The sequence below is a fragment of the Melospiza melodia genome, chromosome 2 (assembly GCF_035770615.1).
Source record: "Melospiza melodia melodia isolate bMelMel2 chromosome 2, bMelMel2.pri, whole genome shotgun sequence".
Lineage (NCBI taxonomy): Eukaryota > Metazoa > Chordata > Aves > Passeriformes > Passerellidae > Melospiza > Melospiza melodia.
Window position 1 is genome coordinate 120,762,444 of NC_086195.1, and position 23,573 is coordinate 120,786,016.

Below are 23,573 nucleotides of genomic sequence, written 5' to 3' on the forward strand. Positions count from 1 at the left end.
ACAGTGACAAGATCAGGGGCTGATACTGTGGACATACAACATTAATATCCTGTAATATACTGTACCACCTTCACCTTCAAGACATCTAATATAAAACTTAAACCTGGTCAGTTGTTATTTCTTTAATTTAAAGGAAGAAACTGAAATGGCAGAGCTGAAAAAGGAATCTAATAATTCTATTTTCAACACTGTGACAAAAAACAGATTAGTTCTGTGGAACAGGCAAATCCTTTTCAACTTTGTGGCTTAGCTCACATATCTGTAAAAGAGACAACGTGACCTAGTAAGTACATTGAGCTTCTTTGTTGCCAAGTCATATTCCTAACTTGTTCACCACCTTTAGCAAGTCATACCCATCTTGCAAAGCAGCACTGAGATTGGTGATGTGTTTTAAAATCAGCCCATCAGTGGGATTTTTTAAAAAAAATTTCAACTTCTGCAGAGAAGGCCAGACCTACCCCTACCAATCTCTCTGCAATTTCTGACCTCCTGCAGATGCCCTCCTGCTCTGCACCCCCTTCTGAAAGCAACTTTGGGCTTTCAACTACATTTCTAGAGGCCATTTTTAAGTCCCCCTCTTTGACACAACCAGTTTGTAATTGCACTCCAGTTCTGTTGCACTTTGGTACCTGATTAAGAACTGTCAAAGTGCAGCTTTAGCTATCACAACTAAACTGAAGACCAACAGCACATGACCAGGTATTACATCCTGAGATGCCAATGGCACTTGCAGATGAAAAATTCTAACTGGGCACCAATTCAAGCCCCTTTGCACCTTACATTGTAAAGTTTTAAAATTATATTGCCCTGTAATAGCAATAAAACGATAGCAGAGTGTGGTAGTGTACTACTGTAGACTGCACCAAAGGACCACCTTCTCTACATGTTCTGCCTTCTTTCTCCGGCCTTTTGCATTAAGACAGCTTCATTACAGAAAAAAACTCAAAAAAACACATTCTATTAAAGACTGCGGCATGGTTTTGTTTAATTAAAACCATTCAGAAATAGTTTTGCACTAGACTGATGATGGCAGTTCAAACCTTAGAGCTTGCTGCCAGATTTTAAAAGCCATTCAGATCCTTCTCTGTACAGAAATTATACACAGTGAGGCTTTTTCTCTCCCCAATCACTTGCATCCAGTGTTACCACATAAATTAAGGAGAACATAATTTCTCCATTAAATCTGCCAAACCATTATTCCAAAGAACTGCAGAAAGTGAAGTGCACGACACTATTTTGTGCAGAAAAAAAATCAGCATTATAAAAACTAAACACAAAAATAACAGGGAGTTTACATGCCCTCATTGGAAATCCCTCACTTTCTCCTCCATGCTCCCTTCTTCCTTCTTTCTGACTCACTGGATAGCAGCTAAATCATTCCAGGAAGGAAGGCACAACTAACACTGCTCCTTTGCAATTAAATGTGGTGTCAACACCTGTGAAGGGTACCTGCAACCCATGACACCAGGTGGGATTTTGTCTATTAGGTAATTGGGGAAAAGCAGAGCTACTTTGACTGGAGGTGAGCCAAAATGACACATGTTGGTATAACCTAAAAGTCTTCAAAAAAAAAAAAAAATCCAAGCACACCACATTAAAAGTAAAAAGACTCCATTAAAAAAAAAAAGACTCCACCACCCCACCCAACTTCTCCCCAGAATAGTTGGACAGAAGAAAAAGAGCAAAACAGAACACTTTGCAAAAGGTACAATGTAAAACCAAAGCTCTCTAACAAGCTCAAGATGGGGAAGGACTGTTTGCTGATAATACTGGCAAATTTGAGGAACAAGAAACTCTGCAGTGGACAAGAACGTGAGGATGAACCACATGACAGCAGAGCTGCAAACTAATGCTCATTCAAAACAAGCTGTTAGACTCAGTGTAGCTCCGAAGATATTTCCTGTAAACATATTTTAGAGGCTCAAGTTTCCAATAACCAGCCTACAAACACAGGCAGCATGTTCTTTTTCTAGCAGATAGAAGGCAGAAAATACTGTGTTTCCTGCTGTGCTGTCTGACCTCATTTGCTTTGGGGCAAATAAAATACTGCATTGTCTCAACTCTATGGCCACTCTTGCAATATATTATTTCTTGGGCTCTTTCTTCATTCCCCATTTTGAAACACCAGTTTACAGGAAACAAGAATGTAAAGAAGATAAACTCACTTCATTCTGAGCAAATCATTATTGTGATCAATATGGCACCTCTTTTTGCAGTATTTACATAAGATGCTATCACAATTACACCAAAATATACCCTCCAGGAAAATAGTAAACCTGCCTTGTCTTCATGTCACTTCCCCAGAATTACTTCAGATCCACTTGCATTATGTATGCAACCTGTACTGTGCACATTATGTACACAACATTAAAATTTTATCTATTCTCAGCTCCTGGTTGTGAAGGAATAAAACACATCTTCAACTCTATCTATCACTTGGTTGCAGCAGTGCTTTAACATTCCTAATGCTAGGCTGTGTTTCTGGAGTCACAGTTTCTTGTCAGGCAGAAATACAGAAACAATTTACCTTGCTCTACATGTGATTTTTATGAAAAGAAAATCACAGAACACAGAAATACCTCCCTAGGTTGAACACACAGGGTCAGAACCCAGAGCACGACCCAACATTAGGTCCATTCCTCAACACTGTCAAATACACACCTCCACAAAGTCAGTCTAGATAAAGAGTGCAGTTCTGCAAAACGGGAAGCCAGGAAGAGAAGATTACAAAAGACAGACTCGAGGTCAAAGGGGTTTGCACAAGTAGATCCTGTATTTCATATTCTATTTTACATACTAAAGAGAAGACTTGGTTTGATTTCACAAGCATTACTGACCCAACCATCTGCTATGTGTTTATGCAAAAAGATGAGGTGACACCCAGGACCATGGTGCACCAGCTGTGAACAATTTTGTAATAGTGTTGATAGCAAATGAATGGTGTCCAGTGTCTAAAATTCTTACTCTCTTCTTTCATTTATTCTATCATTGTCACAGTAAGACACATTTTATTCAGCTACCAAATGCCCACAATGCCTCTCCCTTTTTTATCATGGGAGGCAATGTTTTCAAGCTAGATAATATTTCACTGCAAAACTAAACATCCAAGGAACAACGGCTGGAAATTATCTTCATGCAGTGTAACCGATAATATTCTGAGGATGTTAAGTTTTACACAAATTCCCAAGATGTTGAGACATCCTACAAACTGGCCTTGTAATATTCATTTTATGAGCCCCCAAATGCAGCTTGAGAGCTCATGTAAATGGGAACATTGGGTACTCCAGCCATGAAACATACAGTACAATATGGAGAAATCTAGGCTGCATTATTAACTTTATATTCACGTAAACAGTCATCCTTAATGTGAAGGTTGTTTTCCAGAAATGCGAATCACAAAGGAGCAGGGGAAAAAAATGCAAGTTCTAGGGAGGTTGGGAAAGGTTTAATACTTAAAAAAAAAAAAAAAAGGTGCACACTGTAACATTCTTCCTTCATCAGTTACCACAGCCCTCCCAAATGCCTATTTGACATATGCCTTCCCAGCAATCTTTCAGATGTCTGCAAATGTTGCTAGTGACAATAAAGTGCTGTACTAAGAAGAAAATGCTCTTCCCATTTATCCTGGATGCCTTGCTTATGACTGGAAGGGGGATCAAATCTTCACATAAATTGAGTCAAATTACAAGAGTTCTTGTCTCCTACTTATCACAAATATAACACCAGCTAAGCAGATCTTCACTGGTAAGTGTTCTGTCCTCCATTTGTCTTTCTGCTAAATTTTACATTAAATTGCTATTTAAAGACACCTCTGTTTTTTAAAGAGACAATTCTTACCTGTGCCAAATTTTTTCTAGCCCACAATAAATTCTTACCGGTGGCCCCTTGTGACATTTTGATTTTCCATGAAATTTAATGACTATGGTGATGTTTAGATATCTGAAATATAAATCCCACTAAGAAGTACAGAAAAGAACACGCAGTCCTTCTTGAGGTATTAGGAAATATTTGCATCACCCCAAAAAAGTCAAAGTATTTACAAGGAAGTCAGAATGGAGATAACATGGGTGTTGAAGCCAAACCCCTCCCTTCCTCAGATCCCACACAGACATAGACACTGGCAGCCTTCTCTCACTTCTACACATAAAAGAAGCTGTTTCCCTCACACTCTCCCTGTGCAAATGGAGGTTTATCCGTCCATGTGCCCAACCAGGCCCCCCTCTCAACTGCTCTCTGTACCCTGAAGGTGCTCATCTCTTTCCACTCTGCCCATGCACTCTGTCTCTCACTGCATTCCAGCAAAATCTGTCTTCCTTACTATGTACCAGCAAAAGAGTAGTCACTTTTCCAAGCAACTTTCCTGTGTAAAATCAGTTTTCTGTGTAAGTGTCAGCATTATAATACCATGTTCTCATCAGAATCTACAGAGCTATGGGACAATGATGAGAAATCTTCCTTATGCAGGCAAAACCACAATGGCCACATTCTTCCTATTACTCACTACCTCCTGTTTACCAAAACACAATTGAAAGTCATCAGGAACAGAGGATAATTTGAGTAACTTTTCCCAGACACCCACATTTGAGAGAGTGTTTATGACAGAAAGAGCTCACTCTAGCCAGCTCAGTTGCATGCATTTTTATGTCATGTATTTAGAGCCATGATGCTAATATTTAATGAGAGTAATACTTGTGACACAGTCCTTTTCATACATAGAGGACACTGTCAACATGGCATTATTTATTTCATGTCCTTGTATGTGCATTATACAAATCAACATTTTACCATTTTGGTCCACATATCCTCAGAAGAAGCTCTTCCAACTGTTTGACAGAAATAACATGGAAGCCTGGAAAAAAAAATCTTATCCTGTAAAGTCAGGCCACTTGTGTCTATTTCTGAAATGAGACAGAGGAAATCTTTTATAGCAGTTTGTATTTCAGGAATCTGGGACTTATAATACATTCACCTATCACATACAGGAAATTGAATGAAGTTATTGGCATTTAGTGCAATCTAGAATATTGCAGTGCTGTCTTTTTTTTTAACAGCAGACTCCATGCTCTGTTATTCACTTCTGCCTGTAGCTGCTTTGTCATCTGGAAGTAACAAGTATTTATCTAAAAAGTAAATTTGAATTAAGGATCATGAACCCACACCCTTTAAACTGTGTTTCACCTGAACATAGAAGGTCAAGTCAGTGTTATGTGAGACATCAAACCTACCAATTAGGTGCTGTTTATTTAAGCTTATGCAGTCGAGTCAGAGGTACTCTGTTGCTTTAAAGGCAAAGCATCAATTTGAAATGAAAACAGAGCTAATCCCAGATTTCTGTATCCCTATAAAATACAAGGACAATTCTGCACAGAAATAACATGCCATCATAATCCAGGCCATAGCCTCATTTAACCAGAGCAAAATGAACTATCCTCATCCTCACACTGGCTCTGACTCCAGAGCACGACAGGGGGACTACAGCCATGAAGTCAAGTGAAAACCCCGACCCTGAAGGCAAATGAAAGGACCATCATTGTTATCCTCAGAGTATAGGCTGTACCATTCACTCTTTATTTAAACCAACACAAGCTTCAAAATACACAAAGGTTTAAAACAGATAAAAAATGAGACTGTGACTTTTCCTGCCTGATGCAGAAGCTTGTGCAACACAATAAGCTGGGGGCCCCTCTAGCAGTTCAGGCCTTCCAGGGCAACCAGGATGTGTTCACTGTCTCACCGTGTCCTCCTGCTTGAACTGCTTCAGGATGAAGTGAAGAGCTTTTCAGGACACACCACAAACAAAGATTTAACAACTCTTTCCCCCTCCTCTTTAAACCAGGCAAAAAATCTAATCCCTATAAGAAGAGTTCTTCAGAAAACAGCCAAAGGGGCTGAGGAGATGCCCTCTAGATGCTTACACTTATACAAGACCACAAAAATAACTAATGTAAAATTTGTCATCTCTAAAAATGACACAAATAAAAAGAGAAGTTCTTCAACAAACAAGATGGTTCAGTACTGCAAATGGTGCTACTCATACTGCTCACATGCAAGGATTTTATTCCAACAGAACTCCAGTTTACATGGGTTTACATCAAACATGCAAAACAAGAAACAAAAACTTGTAAAGAAAAGCCAACTCATAAAATTTTTTCCCTCCCTCCATTTCAAATTCCTATTTGAAAACAGAAATGCTGTGCTGTTTGTGTGCTGCAAGGATGTACCACACAAACACCAAGATGCTGCTTTTTCATATACTGCAGAGTCCTTTATCAGAAAGTCTAATGTCGAACAGCATATCACCACAGAAAATACGGCAACTATTTCTTCTGGGGAAAAATATAAATCCTTATTCAGTGCATGAGCTATCTTTTACTCTGTGCAAAACTTAGCTTCTGAAAAAGCAATGGTCCAGTCTGGGCTGATCATTAGCTAAAAATACAATACAATAAAAAAATATCACTCATATTAAAGATGACTCACATAAATTAAATGAACTGCAATGACAGGACTGGATTTCCCCTAAGTTCTTCATCAGGCAAGGCTAGTTATAAATCATTGCTAATGCAGCTTTTGTGTAAAACAGGAGAGTAAGTGCTTCCTCCCACTAAAGAATTTTGGAGAAATGCTTTATTTTCTCTAGGGTCCTAATTTATCTACGTACTACCCACAGCAACAGCTCTGTTTCCTGCAGCCATTTCCTGCTGTCATGGCAAGGAGAGGTAAAACCACATGCCCAAGGATGATGCCACTGTCTGTTTTCAAACTTCTGCTCAAGGACTGAGAGAGCAGAACATGTAAGAGATCAGAGTTAATCCAGCAGCTGCCAGGAAGGCTGACAAAGGGCTCAGAGTAACACAGAGCACGGCCACAAAAGAAGCCACCAAAAAAAAGCAAGAGGTTCTACAAAGGAAGAAACAAATAAAGGACAACCTGAAGACCCCATCTGTTGTTTGGAACACAAGCAGCACAAGGAGCAAAAAGGAAGTGATGAATTATGTGAGCTTTGTGGCATTCAAGGCTTTCCTAGGTGGAAAACCTACTAAGGGGAGAGAATCCACACCTGAGCAGCTGAAGTGAGAATCAAAAAGGGGCTTAAATTCCAGCAGGAAGTTCACAAAAGCTTTAGAGAAGGCAAAAATAACAAAGCATGGCTCTGTAGTAATGCAGAGATGAGAAAAACAGCTGTGATATCCTGTAGGTTAGGAACAGGAGGGGAGAACAGAAAGCTGGGATCTTCTGTTTGGCTTTACAGAAAAGAAAGGCCAAGGATGTAATGAACTCTCACAATTCAACTCCTGCCAAAAAGTACCAGTGAAATAATCCAAATAGCCTCTGCCACTTGTTACCTTTGCAGCCTAATACAAAGCCATCTTAAGGAAACAAAACTCAACTAACAGGGTGCCTAGAGAGCAGACTTTGACAAGCCCTGTTACACTTATTGCAAAATCCCTCCACAGAAGGACCAAATGCAGCTGGTTCCTTTGCACTTAACACAGATTTTATGTACCTAAATGCATACTTAAAGGCAATTGTTTAAGCAAAATTCTGACACAATCTTAAATAACAGTAATTAAGATACAAATCAGTGGAAAAATTCAGACTGTAAAGAATGTTTTATCTACTTGTTTGGGTCTGGGAGGAGAAGGAGATTGTCACATGCCAGAATTTTGTTAGTGAACAGTCCCAAACCCACTGTTTAAACTAGTTTGCATTTATAATGTTGTAACATGAGAAATATTTAGTATCAGAAACACAAGTCACAAAAATTAGTCAACAAAATTTTGCCTCTGGCAGTTGGGCATCCATGACAGACATTGTTTTAAATGCTCCTCTCACATTGTAGTTTTCCAACTTGTATGTCATCAGAAGTATAAAGATCCTACAAATGCACTAACAGACCTTGCTTTCAATTTTATTAAGGAAACTAATCTATTAAAAAAGCTAGAGTAACACCAAATCTGATTAATTCATAGCAATGAAAACACTGTCCATCGGTAAATGCTACAAACAAGCATACAGAAGAAGAACCTAAAAATGCTGTAATTTTTAAATGCTATTATTACAGCACCGTACTTCTTCCAGAGAAGATGACAGTCACCCCTTTTATGTAAATTCTACATGGAAATGAGTGGTAATTTCAAGTACCTGAAAGTAATCTAGGAAATGATCAGGTTTTGAAAATACCCTCATCCCCTCATTCTGAAAACAAACACAAGTGATCTGGCTCCCTTATTACTGAAAGCAACTGCCAACTTCACTGTACTTTAAAAGCATACTGCTTTGCAAATACAAAATAAATGGGGGGAAAAAAGAGTAGGAAAGAAAAAAAAATAAATTAAGATAAATTCACTACTGCAGTTCAAAACCAAAATCCCTAGCTTAAAAAAATCTCTTGTGGGGAATATAGCAAATGCTCAAGATTCAGCGGATTCTACAAGAGCATAATAAGCGATACCAGTCTAACCTCTGTTAAAATTATAGCACTAAAGTGAGTAAAATAGCAGTAAAGCCACCATAAACAAATGTTACACCTACTCTGCATATGTCAACACCAACTAGAACGTCTCATTTTTTGCATATTACTAATTGCCAGAACATGACATATGTGCTTTTAGTGGCACAAGATGAAAATCACCCCAATATCTGGAAGTACCACTTATAGTATTTGAAGAAACTGTTTACATCAGGCACTGCACGGATCACATGCACAGTCTCAGCCTGAATGCTGAAGGCAGAACAACACAGTGACTCTAAAGGTAAACAATTATTTTGCTACTTCAAATACAACTGCTTTTTTTATTCTATTGACACAGAAGTTCATTAAGCAAGAACTAGAGAACTGCAGCACCCTCCAAAGAACAGAGAGCTGCTTAAAAACTACTTGTTTTCCTTGTCCTACCGTCTAGCAGCACTGTTTCTTCAAAAGAGGTCTTCTGTCCTTAACATGGCTGCCATGCCTTACATAACATCAATGAATGAGAAAGTAGTTATTTTGTTTCCTAGGACACACACTGCCCATTAGCCATATGATTCTCCATATGGCACAGCAAACAGCCCAGACAAAGCTTTGCAGCAACGCAGCTCCAAAGATCAGCATCCTCTGAGGATAGCAGCAACAGTAATTCAGACTTCACAAGCTCCAAATTCCCTAGGATACATATTTAAATAAACAGGCATTCTTACCTTGAGAAAGCAATACTAATAATAATAGCAGTGCTCAGTAGAGCCTCCTCTGTTTCATCTGTGCCCGTAAAAATGAATCTTGGTGCAACTGTGTGCTGCAGCAGGTAATCAATAATATAACCTGCTTCTTCTGTTGCCAGAGCTGCTCCATCTGAGCGCTAGCTAACGTGAACGCTGTCAGTGTGAGTCATAGCAGTGACTCAGAGCAGATGCAGAGCTGCAGGAGGAGTTTAAGTTTCAAGGCTTCCTCTCGCTCCAGCTCGCTGTCACACAGGCACTTGCTGCCTGTCTCTGTCTCTGTGTGTGCCTGCAGATTGCTCCAGAAGTTGGATTTTATCCTCTGCATAATCTTAGAGAGTTGAGCAGTTTCAGTTTGTTTGTTTGCTTCGGGGTTTGGGTTTTCCCCCACCAGAATAGCAATTCTGCTTCACCACAAATATATTTGTCAGGAATGCAGACCAAGTGAATACCATGGTATGGCAGGTGATGCACTACTACAAGATAAATGTGGGCTCATGTATCTCATCAAGAATAGGGGCAGAACTCAAAAAAACCCACGAAATTGAGTCTGGGCAATATGCATTTATTCATTACAACTTCATAGCAAAGTGTCTGATTTCATTAAGTACTCTGGGTGCAGCAAATTTGGTCTCAAATGCAGTGAGATGAGAGAGATGTAGGAAGGACTGTACGAAGGAATGCATATGAGCAAAAATGCTCTATGCCTGACACCAGTTTAGCAGGAAAAAGAGCCTATAGGGAAAGAGAATAGCTGCATTATAAACTGGAACATTTGGGTTTAGGGTTGAGTTCTGGGATGATACCGACAGGTATCCATCCCACCAGGCACTGATAACCTAGTCAAAGAAGCATTTTGAACATGTATTTATCTCCCAGGCCTGCCAGACTCCCCACCATGAACAAGCAAAGCATCATGAAGCCAAAGTTAGGCACTAAATGTTGGCACTTGATGTGCATTGCTGTACTGATCCCACTTATTTCTGAAAGGCACATTGTACTAAGCAGTTGCAGTATTTAACAGTTTCAGCCTTCAAGAGAGATGAAGCCATCTAGTACTGAGTCATCAGGTTAAGTACATGGAAACAAATTACAGTGGGAGGAATCAAGCAAGTATTGTCAAAAGAAGATGCTGGCTGAAGGAACGAACAATGCCACTAAAATGCACAGACTTGCTAAAGAGCCACTCATACAAACATTCCAGATAGTCTGGGGAAAAAACACTTGGTTTATGTCAAAGCATTTACAGCTGAACATTTTTCCTCATACTTAGCAAATGTCCAGTTGGCTATCACCCAGCTAAACAGATTTGTGTTGAGATTTCTCATGGAAAGGCTAATACCAAAGCATGACTTTCATGGGTCTGTGTGTTTTGTCATTTTAAAGAATTCCTTCTTTTACAAAGGCCAGTAAAGTGAAAGGTACCCCTGCCCATTCAATCCAAGTATGTGTGCAGCTCTCCTCAGGACTGTATCTGGCTGTTAAAACTGCTGAACAAACCTTGTATTACTGAGGGCGAGTGTTTACTTCATGTCTCTTAAAGCAGCCAAGAACACTGCCTTGGCAGGGATCAAGAGATGAGAAGGAATCAAGCTGAGCAGAACAATTCTTGAAGCATGCTCATGGAGACAGCATAAACAAGGGGGATATAGAATAGCTGGTATCTATGAAGATACACTGAATTAAATTCTTTCCCCTAAAACCATTAGTATTCTATCACCTGGAAAATCTGTTGAATCCCATCCTTTCCCCCGGTTTACTAATGACAGTGACTATTTGTTCCTGTTAAGTTTCCAAGGCTTTATTTTCATGTTTTAAATGTTTGAATAGGTAAGAGAATGCTAAGAACCACAGCATATCAGGGAAAAAAAACTCCAAAACACAAAAAACACAACAGCAGCAATAAAAAAATAAACCAAGACACCTGGGATTTTAATCAGGAAAACAAACATGGTCCAAATGGCATGTATGACATAGGCAGAGAAGAAGACAAAACTGGATGATGCCTCACATGTCTGGGAGTTGGAGGATGGTAATTTGTTTTCTTTTTGGAGGTGGGGAGTTGCAGTTTTTGTCTCCTTTAAAATACATGGCATGCAATTGTATATTTACATTCAATTTTGTGCTGCTGTCCAGCTAAGAGCCAAGATTTGGATCAAAGCTGACTCAAAGAAAAGAGCTGTTAAAGGCCTCAAAGGGATAAAGCACACCAAGAGTGAGCACCCACTGTGAAAAATGCATGTACTTGCCTCAGCTGCAAATGACCTCACCTACAAATCAGATGTGATTTAGCTGCTGTAGGCAGCAGTTTCCTGTTGTTTAATTGATCAGCTTTTTTTGCTGGACATTCTGCACTAGAAAGGGGCTGGGTCAGGGGTTGAAAAGTGGGAAAACCTGAAGCTTCTTACCCTCCAAAAAAGTGAATGTACACACATGTGGATGAAATCTTGACCAGAAATTTAGTACAGTCTTCTGAACTAAACACTGCTGCAAGAGATTCTGCATCAAGAGGCAGTGTAGACTATTCTTTACAGTCTACAGAAAATGTTTTTTCCTTCTTCACCTTTAGGTAACAAGCAAGCAAAGCCTTTTCTATAGTACCTATTCAACATGGTACCAGGCTCAAGAATCTTGCTCTTCCTTATCACCTCCCTGTCTCTAGGAATTAGTTTGTTCAGAATTATTTTTAAAGTCATCATTAAGCCAGTGATGGTGGAAATTATTTCCCACAGCCTATTCCAGATTGTCAGACTTCTTAACTAACCTGCTTTCTCATTAAATCTCAGAATGTCCTTACTGAGAACACAAACCTCTAATCTTGTTTCTGAGCCTTATTCTTCTTAGGTTATACTGTCTGGGGGTGGGGAGGGAATGGAAGAAATAAAAAAAAAGGCATTCATTCTCTTCAAGGACAGACCTGGCTTCTGATGCAGAAGCAGATTGAGGACCACTGCCAATATCCACAGTGCCTCCTTCCACCCTCACCCTCCTAGCTTTCCAGTCATCTTTCCAACAGCTACACTCTCTGCTGCATCCTAATGTCTTGTAATCTTGTTTTTCTGAGCCCTGTGTAAAGGTAAGAGTTCAGAGACACTAATTTTTGAGGAGCACTGACACATTTTCAAGAGGAAAAGAAGAGTTATTTTCCTGAACTAGCTATTACTCATTTATTATTGACAAGGTCATTAAAATACTTTCCAAAGTACCACTGAGCAGCCACACATGGAAGTGAGCACCATGCACACACACAGTAGACACCCACTGCAAAAAGAGCATGTATTTTGAAAATACATATAGGCAAAAAGTTGGAAAGATAAATATTTTTTGCATTATCTTACCAACACAGCTAACTGACTTGACATATGTCCACAGAAAAGAAAAATGCAGAAACTAGATCTCAGTGTCTTGCTCATTAGACTATCAGACTTCTCTTTCAGTGCATCTCACTAGCAAGTTCCTTTCTTCCATCTAATTACCTTTCATGGGTATTTTGATATGCCATGACAAAAGCACTGTTTGCTTCTCAGGAAAATTAAGACTCCTGCTGGGAAAAGTGTCAGTACCAGAATCTTTACCCTGCACAGACAATGAACAGAGGAAGCCACACATGAAAGCAGATCTTTAGTGATTGGGTATGGGGGCAGGGAAGAGGATGATGCACTTAGCACAGTTATCTCAAGGTTTCTAAAGATTAATAACAGGACACACTGTAGCAGTTGAACTTTTTACCTTCACTACCTCATCCAGCACTCAGTAGCATCTTGCAGTCCTCTCTAAAAAGCAGTGAGCAAAGCAACCCACTAGAGGCTGTGGGAAACCATTTCCTCCACACAAGTACATCTCTTCACTGAGACCACCTCCTTAAACTACTGCTATAGCTGTGACCCACATAAAATGTATTTTTTATTACTCCTAACAATCCAAAGCTACATAGACTGCAATGGGAAGAGACAACAAAGTTACAAGCTGTCAGTAACACACTGCATGCAGATCTCAGAGGGAAGTACTTCTGCAAATCCAGTGAAAATGCAAAAGACAATCTAAATGCCCATTTCCCCTTAATTGTCTTTTCTCACCAGATGAAACAACAAACTGCAGAGACTAAGATCAGAGAAATCAGCCAAAACGAGACAAGGACAACACACCCCATAGCAACAAAGATGTACTGACCAGATGAGAGACTGGCTTACAGACACTGCTGTGGCTCCTGCATCTACAGACAACCATGCATTGCAAAGGCTTGCTTGGGTAAGGAGGACTCTCCAGATTGCTCTTGATGTCAGCACAGAGTCAGCTGATCTTTTGGCAGTCGGCCTGCTCACATCTATCCACTTCTGCTCTCTTTTTCTCTCTAATGCTAACATCTGCCCATGTTTTGCATCCACAGAAAAGGTCAGCAAGACCCTAATGACACATTAAATCTGATAATCAAGCAAGACACCATTTGCAATTACTGTGTGCCTGTTCTCATTCCCCTGATATTCAGAACTCAGGTTTTTCCTAAAAAAATCCCAACACAGGACAAGTGCAGAAGAATCCATAATCTCAAATCTTACATACGTGCCATAAATTCAGTTTCTGACAGAGAAAGTATGTCAGAACACACCCAGCCTCCCAAGAACATTAAAATTTGTTCTATCAATACAGACACAAATTCCTTACTCCAAACAATCTTTATTTTTCTATACAATGCACAACTACCCCTCTGTTGCAAACCAGCCTGCTGATTTTCTGCCCTCATACAATCACTTCAATTGAATATTGACCTGTGAATCCTAACAAAAGAGACACCCAAACAACCCAGGCACAAACTCATTTTGAGGCAAGCCTGTCTGACTTAAACATCACAGTTCTTCACATTGTCTAACAAAATTCTATACTCTGATGGATATTCTCTAAATCCACTCATTTTTCTCATTCAATATACTCTAAACATTTTCAAACTGAAGTTCTTCCTGTTGTCTCCACAATGCAGGACTTGTGGATCTCATGCTGGTGACCTGTGACTGGTAGATTCTTCAAATGCCTCAGAAAGAACAATTGTCAGTGCTGGAGAAAGTGGATGCAAAGACTTATTGTTTTCCCAGTACCATCTGCTGCACTGGGGAAAACAAATCAAAACTCTGTAAGACTGAATGCAAAGCTGGACATTTTTGATGATTATTCCTGCAGTGTCTGTTATAAAATTTACTCCTCATTTCCACAAAGAAAGAGCAGCTGTAATGAGATTTCTGTGGTTGCACAACAGATTTCTAATGCTTTGTGCTGTCTTCCCAACTTATCTGTAGTTTTTTGCAAGTTAACCAGTCCCTATTTTCAGCAGGGAAATCATCTTTTGATAGGTTCCTAACTAGTAAGGCCATGAAAAGTTACTGCCTATTAGACATGTTTATGGGCCTCATTCTCTTATTCCTATTTTTGTCATTCTTTGCCTCCATTGTGAAAAAAAAGAAAGTCCTGCTCTTACTACAGTGTAACACAGCGCTTCACAAAATGCAAAGAGGGCTCCCAAATGTAAGTTGATCAATAAAAAATAAAATTAAAAGCCACGGGGTTAAATAATTTTTCTTTCTTCTCAAAAATTTTTATACCTTCTTTCAAAGGAAGAAAATATTAAAAATATTAGAACACAATCCAATCATAAAGAGTTATCTGCAAGCTCACAACTTTGAAGTCATTATGTATTTGTGGCACACAGGAAATTATTCTCCAGATTAATGCCACCAAATAATCAATGGGACCAGTCAAAGACTAAGGTAATGTACATATTGAATTGTGCATCCAGCAGGGAGACCAAGGTGAAAAACCTTATTAAAAGTGTTGATAATGGAAGTGTTTCATGACTAATTTAAATTTTGACACTCAGAACTTAATAGATTTGAGATCATTTGGGATTTTTCCTAAAATTAGGTCACAGAAAAAGCTCACTAAAAGTAGCACTGTGGTGTTCCTAATGGGATTTCAAAAAATCTATATGTCAAAGGCTACATGTCTTATTCTAAGAACAGTCAATTCCAAACCAGCAAACCTACAGAGACAGTAAAAGTAGGCAAGTAATAATGATTTTATAAAATAATCAATTCAGAATCTCCTTATTAAATTAACCATTTTCTTTTCTGGCAGGTACATAAAAATACAGATCCCAAAGAGACCCACCAGTTATGACATCTTTTTCCATGTGTCTGTTGGAAGAGCAGGTGATATATCAGTGCTGTGATGGGTTTCTGCTTTTCTTTTTAATGAACTTCATAAGTTTATGTATAATCCATAAGCATGCATTAATATATTGCTGTATGTTTAGAATATTTTCACTTTCTATTAGAGTTAAAGGTCTCTGGCATGGGATGGCTTGGTGGCTAAGGTGAGACAAGAGATTACAGGTGTTTGCATCATAGAGTGTTTTGGGAAAAGACCAAGTCCTTGAATTTTATTTTAACATACAACTTCTTGTTTATAGGTAAACTGACCAATCTAAACTGGTAAGATTACATCATCTTTTTATATTACAAAGACAATAAAACAAGTATTTTCCATCAACCTGCTCTTTCCCATTTCCACCTTCTTTTAATTCTTTACTTCAGCTCTGTGGACCTTATGGCTGCTCCTGCAGTTGCCTGATGATGGTCACAGCCCACAGGTCCTGCCACTCTGCACCCTGGGAGCTGCAGCTGTCCTTTCCAGCCTGGCTGGGCCACAGAACCAAGGCTTCCTTCATACAGTTTGGTGAAAAGGACAGGTCTGTTGGCATGATTTTGCATCTGAGACAACTGAGGATACAGAAAAAGCATGCACCTGGAGATGAGGTCACATTATCCTCATTACTTGCTCAGTAGATTACCTCAAAGCCTTTAACCCAAACCAGAGGAAGGCTGGTTTTCCTTCCCCCAGCTCATTTTAGGTGTTTCTAGGGAGCAAGGTGTGGGACTGGATGGCTATGTCTTGTTTTGGTTTTTTTTCAAATGGAAGAATGAAGCAGATTGAGTCTGAGGCTCAGAGGTACAAGTTTCTAGGACCCATGTCACTGAGCTGGTAATGATTTTATTCATTACTTGCCTGACATTTTGTAAAAAGTCTTGGGAACTGAATCCTAAGCTCTAATTAGTGCATTTAATATTGGATAAGTTTTCTTTAGGGTATTATTAAGTAATTCTGGAAAAATGCTTAGTTTTGGAAGGAAAATATCCATTTATCTCCCATCCACATCTTGTGAAGTTGACTCTAGTCAATGCAGAACACTTCAAAGAACTATTTAATAAATGACAGTCACATTCCTAGAAAGGTGCACTCCCAACTACATTCACTTTTGCAAGTTGAGGATTTCAAAACTCATTAAATCATTTTAGAGAAAAAGAAGAAAAACAGTAAAAAACTGGCTATAAACACAAATCCACCAGTACATGTCAGCAAGAGGCACAAAGACAGGTAGCATGAAAATACTTCATCAATTGCTATATTCCAAAATAGCATTAATTCTCTGTTAATTTCTCTTGGGAAAAGCAATTCTAATAACCCTCTATGCAAGGTCTTCTGAAACAGACTACAGTAAATTAACATTTGCTGATTATATGAAAGGTGAACAGAGACAGCAAGCTGAGCAAAGAGGAAGAACTACATGATCCACACCCATAACTGTGGAAGGACTCTTAAAATACACAGGCAGTGATTCAATGTTACACCCGTAGTTAAGACAGAAAAGGAAACAGAAACATTAAAATGAAAGACAAGTAAAAGCTATCCTCACATTAAACTAGTTTCAAAAGTATTGGTGTCTTTTTTTTTTTTTTTTTTTTTTTTTTTTTTACAGCGGGTCTAAAATAGGCTAAGATTTAAGCAGCACCTGTTTTGGGCAGAGTTTCTAAATAATCTGCCTATTTTAGGAATTCATATAATAGACTGAAACCACACAAATACTGGCTAAACACTGTTTTAAAAGAACTTGACACTTTGTCAAGTTTATATAAATAAGCTAAAAATTTATTGTTATAGACTATAATAGGTAGTCAACATAAGTCTTTTTCTTTTACAAAAATAGAATCTATTTCTTCAACCTGCTCTCTCCCCCCAAGAAAGAAACTGAAGCAATCAGCATGAAACTGGCAGCAATCAGCACCTATATGAGAAAGTGAAAAGGAAATAATCATTTTTACTTGCATAGAAAAGAAATCCACAGAAGAAAGCAACATATTTTTGATATCTTACTTCTGATCTTTTCATTTGTTTGCTTTTAAGAGAAGCCTTTACAGGTCTATTACTCCAATGTACTCCTGTAATTTAGGTACTAAAAAGATAAAATAATTAGAGTCAAGTTTTTCATTGAAAAATGCCCCATTAAGGGAAAAAAAATGAAAAGAAAAAGTGGGAACTTAAAACACCTCATTAAAGAAACAAAGCTATTTATTCCTCCTACAGATGCAGTTTGCTAAACAGGTATAAAGGAATATTTAAGTGCAGGAGCTGAAAAGTCATGCCTTAAAATTCTGCAATGCCTCTCGTCACTTCAATAGGTTGAAAATAACTACAATTCATGCTACCCCTTATAGGCAATGGGGAGGATGAATAGACTGCATTAACAGGAATGTCCAGGGGAGTCAGAAAATGCACTGTATTCTCTACTTTCCCAGCAAGAAGACAGGCAGAGTGCAATTCAGAGCACCTAAGCTAGGCAGGAGCTATGTTGCTAACTTAGATTCTGTCAGGAATCACCTCTATAAAGGCAATTGCTTCCCTTTAAAACCAAAGAGGGAACGAAGTCTGCTGGTATTAATATGCCCCCAATCAGGCCTACCATCAAATAAAAAATTCTGCAGAAGATCTACAGAAATGCTGCAGTGGATTAAGTCAAATAGCTATCCAGTAGAAGCAGAGCTCAAAATAGAACATAGATGGGAAGAATCTCTGATGAGATTTTGTACAGGATAATATAAGAAACCGAGGAAATGTCAGAGCAGGGGAATGAAGACTCTCAGCAAGGCAAAGATCAATGTTACCATCAACAGGATACACACCAACCTGAGAGCAGTTCTTAGCATATGGTGTTGAAAGAAGTCAATAGCATTGTGGTGGCTCACTAATCAGCCAAACTGGTTTAGAGAGCAGGAAATGGAGAAGTGATGGCAAAAGTGCACAGCAAGTCATCTTAGGGGAAAGTGTGGCAGGGCAGGAAAAACAGCTCAGCTAACTCTGATGGAGAAAGATGTAAAGAGGTGGATTCAGGACAGGAGGAACTCGGCAGAGATGGGCACACATTTCCCCAGGCAGGAGTGAGCTGACTGATTGACAGGCTGCTCAGAATAGAGAGAGATGCTTGGGGAAGCTGTGACAGTAAAGGAGAGAGAGGAGACAAAAGGACCTGGGAAGAGATCATCAGGAAAGCTTCACAGAAGCATTATTTGGCAACAAAAACAATGTTTGCTAATTCTCTGTGGAAAAAGACCCAAACTTTCTCAGGTCTGTCTCTTGTTTTGAATTTAGGCAGAAGTTAACTGTACAAATTTAAGCTGTAGTTAACTATGCTCCTTGACAGCATCAAGGCCTCTTCCACTGACACAGCTGTACAGAAGCTTTAGAGAGCTTTTCACCGTGAAGAGCTCTATAGGCTTCAGTCTGGAAAAAGGTCCAATTACAATTTCTGATGAGCATAACACTCCCTGAAAGTTTGGGTCTGACTATCAGGAAACCAAGTGAGACACTAAACCAATAAAGCTTTATTTAGGCAGAGGCTTCAAAAGTAACTCCATTCTTTGTTCAAGGGGACTAACCATTTACCATGAGGCAAAACCTTCCTACACCAAAGCAGTGCTACTTCACATGAAGTATTTAAGGTCTGCTTAGTCTTTTTATTGCAATAAAGGCAATAACACTGAATAAAGGGAAAGAAATACCATGCAAGTTTACAGTGCTTCAACGAGAAACTCCTGGCTAGGCATTAAGCAATCCTCAAAGGTTTGGCTCCTGGAGCTGTAATATGGAGTTATGCAAGTCCCCCAGGATTTCTGACTGTGCTGGAGCACAGTTACATAACCCACATGACAGGCTGAGCTTGGATGCTGTTTTGGACCACCCATCACTGAAACTCCTGGCCTTTTGGCTCATGACAGAAATACTCCTTTAATGTCAGCACAGCTTTCTCCAAGTGTTGCTTTGCAGATTGGCACTAGTGCTATTTTTCAGAATTGTGTGGTACCAACAAAAAAGCCAACAAGAAGAAAAATATCAGTAACTCTAGAAGAAGTTACACTGCTGTGCAGAGCCTCCACATGACATTCTACTGTGTGGGCTTCAGGCCTGGAAAGGTACTGTGGCAGGTGTGGCCTCTAATACTGCAGAAGCCACATAGAAAAAGGAAAAAATGGTACTTCAATTTTGAAATTTCTATGATACTCTGTTATCAGCACCGTGAAATCTATAACAAAGCCACCTGTAGCAGTTACCTTTTATTGTCCTCCTTAAGTCCACACATTAGTTTTTGTACTTTGAGCAGCTATTTAGTACAGGGTCTTCTTGAGGAGCTGGATGTCAAATACAGGAGGAAAGGGTAACTATGAGGATTGCTTTTTTACCTCTTGGAAGGTGTGGTGGCTGCCTATCCTTTTTCCTCCAAAAACTTCTCTCATTAGTTTTCATCACTACCTCTACTACTCATCAGTTTTCTCTAAGTTCAAAGAACACTGAAGGAAGGTGTTAAAAAGGTAGATGCACAGCAATACAGGCAGCACTATGGTACTCCAGCCTTAGCCTAGTTTCTAGAAACCAAAGATATTAACAGCTCAACTACAGGACAAACCTGGCTAAAATGCAGCACAATAGAGAATGACAGCACCAGCAGAATGAAATACTGTCTTTAGCTCACATAACACTCGACATACCCCAATTTGTGTACCAAAGCAGACCAACTCTAGTTTTTCAAAACAGCATAAAATTAATCCCAGCATCCTTAGTATTCAATTTGGGAGAGCAACTAAGAACAGCTGGTGCAGAGCAGCATGTCTTCAAGCTAATCTCTAAACTGTTATCAAGTCCCAGAGTGCTCCTACTATCATCTGCAAGCATAAAAATGAGACAATTCAGGAAATTACTGTTAGTCCTTTTTCTCTTTCCTCAGTCTTTCAAGCCTGAGAGCTAACAACTCTAATAAGAAAGAAAAAGGAAAAAAAAACCAAAACAACAACAACAACAAAAAACCCTAACAAAATCATTTTTCATATAAGTAATTAGGCTGGTAGGTCTTATTTTAGACAGAGATTACCCAGTTAAACACTAAAAATTTTTCCATCTCCTAGGTATTTTTTATCCCATTGCCTGCTTGAACAAACACAATATAATCTATTTTTGCACTATACAATTGCCATGGGTGCTAAAGGATGAGACTTGTACACTTGGGGCTAATTAAAGGTAATGTCAACACTTAATGCACACATGCACCATAATCAAGCATTTACCTTTCTTTGCAGGTGAAAACATGAAATTAGTCAGCTAGTTTTTGTAGTAATTTTGCTCTATTTCCTCAAGTCTATCTGCTTTTTCACCCTTTAAATTATTAAAACAGTGATGCCATAAAATCATTCAGAGTGAATTATCTGCTTGAAACATATCCCTTTAGACAAGTGTAATTTTTAAAGTTAAAGTAGGAATAATTTTCTCCTGGTATTCTTTTAAGCAACATAATATTTGTAGCTCTTGTAACTGTTGTATCTAAACAACATTAAAGAAGTAACTCTTGTATTTATGAGAAATCTTTTAATATATTTCTCAAAAAATGTCACTTAGAACATGAAGCTACATAGATAATAAAATCTGAACCTCTTTAGGATAAGTTCAGCAAATACTTTAAGAGGACAGTACAGAGGTACAGGCCTACCCATCTTTCTGCACATACTCATCCACATCTGGCTCAATGCTGCATGGAGAGACTGAAGACCAAATCAAGGAAAAGCGTGTTTTGTAAAGAAAATTAAGGCAAGAAACCACCTTAGGATGAAAATACTACAAGAAGCATAAGGTAGACAAGATATACCCTTTGTTATGTTGCCCCAAGGCTGGGGCAGAGTCAGAAGTTTTAAAGCACCTATGGATGCACACAATGTATCAGGAATTACAAACTGTGATATTTAATGTTTTTCTCAAATTCCCAATTGCTAACACTGCAAGACTAGGCAAAAGTCTCAGATCTGACTCTTAAAATTAAGTAACCATCATTGCAAATCTCTACCCTTTTGTGTTTTAGCAGAAGGAACTTCGAAGACCTGAACCACCAAAGTTCAAGTGCAAGAACACTATTACAAGCACTTCCACCTCAGGGTTACTTGAAACCTCATCAATGTTTACAACTAGCTTGAATAATGAGTTTTGACCACTGGCAAGGTAGCTGCACCCAATTACAGTCACTTGGACTGGAATACTGCAGGAATATTTAGACAACATTCAAGTAGCAAAAAGAAGGATGCATGTTGGCACAAAAGACAAAAAAAAGTAAGCTGCTTCCCTCCAGATGGACAGTACTTTTCTCTCAAAAGAACAGCACCAATGTGAGACTTCCCTCTAAAAAGACAAAGGCATCTTCTGTCCATTGCTACATTACAGGATACTCTCTACTCAATTAAGCCCGCCCTATGCCTCTGTAGCCATACATCCACAAGCAAAGCAGCAAAGCCACTTCCCCTTCTCCCTCTAGTAACTTCTTTCAATTTGTATTTAAAATGCTCAAGAACAAAGTAGTTTTGCCTATGGTTACAGGTAATTTCTTTAACAGAAGTTATTTAAAACACTGACTCCAGTCAGATAACTGACTTCCTGTTCTGCAAGTAACTTCACCAATGCCAGTGCAACTTACTCAGCACAAGAAAGGCACCAAGGCTCCACTTCAAGCTGTTTTCAATATGTAGGACTGGGTGACAAACAGGAAGAAGTCAGTTTCCCAAGGCGTGAGTTTTGTGCCTCTGAGCACAGGAAGAGCAGAAAGTCAGCATGTTATCAGTCATGAGTGTCTCAGATGTCTTGTGCAAACCTGTCCCCTTTAGAACTAAAACTGCTGGGAAGCACTGATCAATAAGTAAATGTAACTCTGAAGTGCCTCACTTTGTGTAAGGCTGAAGTAATCCATCTGGAGTGAATAAAAAAATTCAGGGAATCTGTGGGGACATAAGCACATGCAAAGGAGTGATCAGCAAAACCTAACACATCTGTGATCTACATTTCTGGGGGTTCTTCACAGGTATAAGCAGAAGTGACAGCAAATCATCTACTGTAAAATGTAAAGTACTTGAGAAACCCTTCCTTAACAACTGCTTCCTTGTTTCATGCTTAATACAGAAAACCACTTTAAGTATTCTAGTGATACAATTAAAAGCACTAAGAAAACTGAAGTATTAAACTGTGCAGAGACCTCAGGTTCCTCTGACTAAATCTGTTGCCTTCAAACTGCAATCCCCAAGTCCCAAATGAAATCTGTTGGTGCTTTAGACCTCATCTTGCCTCTGGCTCACAACTGTTATCCCCATAACCCTACAGCAGAATGAACTAATAGATCATATAATCACCTCTTTGCTACAAGACATTCTAACATGCCTACTTGTAGAGGCCCCAGCAAGTCAGTTCAACTTAGACTGGTGTTGGTTACACCACTAAAAACCCAGAAAAAACAATCTGAGCCAGCCCTTCACTCCCATCCTACTTCCAACAGCAGGCTCATGTCTCTCAGCGTGCAGACAACTGGGCTGAAGCCCAGACAAATATAAGTGCACTTACAAAAGCCTTGACAAAAACACTAGCACTGATGCAAACAAGCACATCCTGTTTCAGCTCATTTTCAACAGTTACCTAGAAAACTCTTAACTTTGCTTAAAGTATGTTTAATTACATTAATTAGTCATTTCTCAGTTCCAAAGGTTTGCAAAGTAGAAAGGAGACAGCTGTTAAAGCTGTGCTTTTCTGTTCCTCAAAGAAGCAACAGGCAGACACCTGAACTCACACCTGTAAGAGCTAAACCTTTCATGATGTGTTGATGAACCAGAACATGACACCATTCATTTAAAAGGAATTACTTTTTTATCTAAAACTATTAGACACTATTAGAGCTAAGTAGTATTTCTGTTTTCTGTATATTGCTTACTAACATTCCTCATGTCAGCTTGTCGTATTTCTCCTGCTACAAAAATGTACGGATGTTTTTTTCTTTATATGATTCTATGATCTATCTCCAGTCTGTATGACTTCCACAGAAATAAAGGTTTGATCCAACACCCACTGATGTCAGAAGAAGGGACAAGTCAGACCATAAAGAGAGGAAAATAGCCAGAATGTAAAAGGTCTGTTCTGACCAATTTAGTGTCTGGCTTTTACAGTTTTTAATGACACCAAGTGCCAAGAACAAAGAC

General features: G+C 39.0%; 1 protein-coding gene across 16 annotated transcripts in view; it reads right to left on the minus strand.

The window, feature by feature from the left end:
• The window catches only part of INPP4A (inositol polyphosphate-4-phosphatase type I A), a 110,361-nt gene that overhangs the window by 72,578 nt on the left and 14,210 nt on the right, over nucleotides 1–23,573 (minus strand). For 5 of the 16 annotated variants that reach the window (XM_063149754.1, XM_063149753.1, XM_063149752.1 and 2 more), the window contains exon 1: nucleotides 9,184–9,364. The exons of 2 other annotated variants lie outside the window; for them this stretch is intronic. The gene's annotated coding sequence lies outside the window, so the exon portion shown is untranslated. Of the gene's footprint in view, nucleotides 1–9,183; nucleotides 9,367–23,573 lie in introns of those variants that run through there. 9 more of the 16 variants (XM_063149745.1, XM_063149751.1, XM_063149758.1 and 6 more) reach the window with 4 other exon arrangements.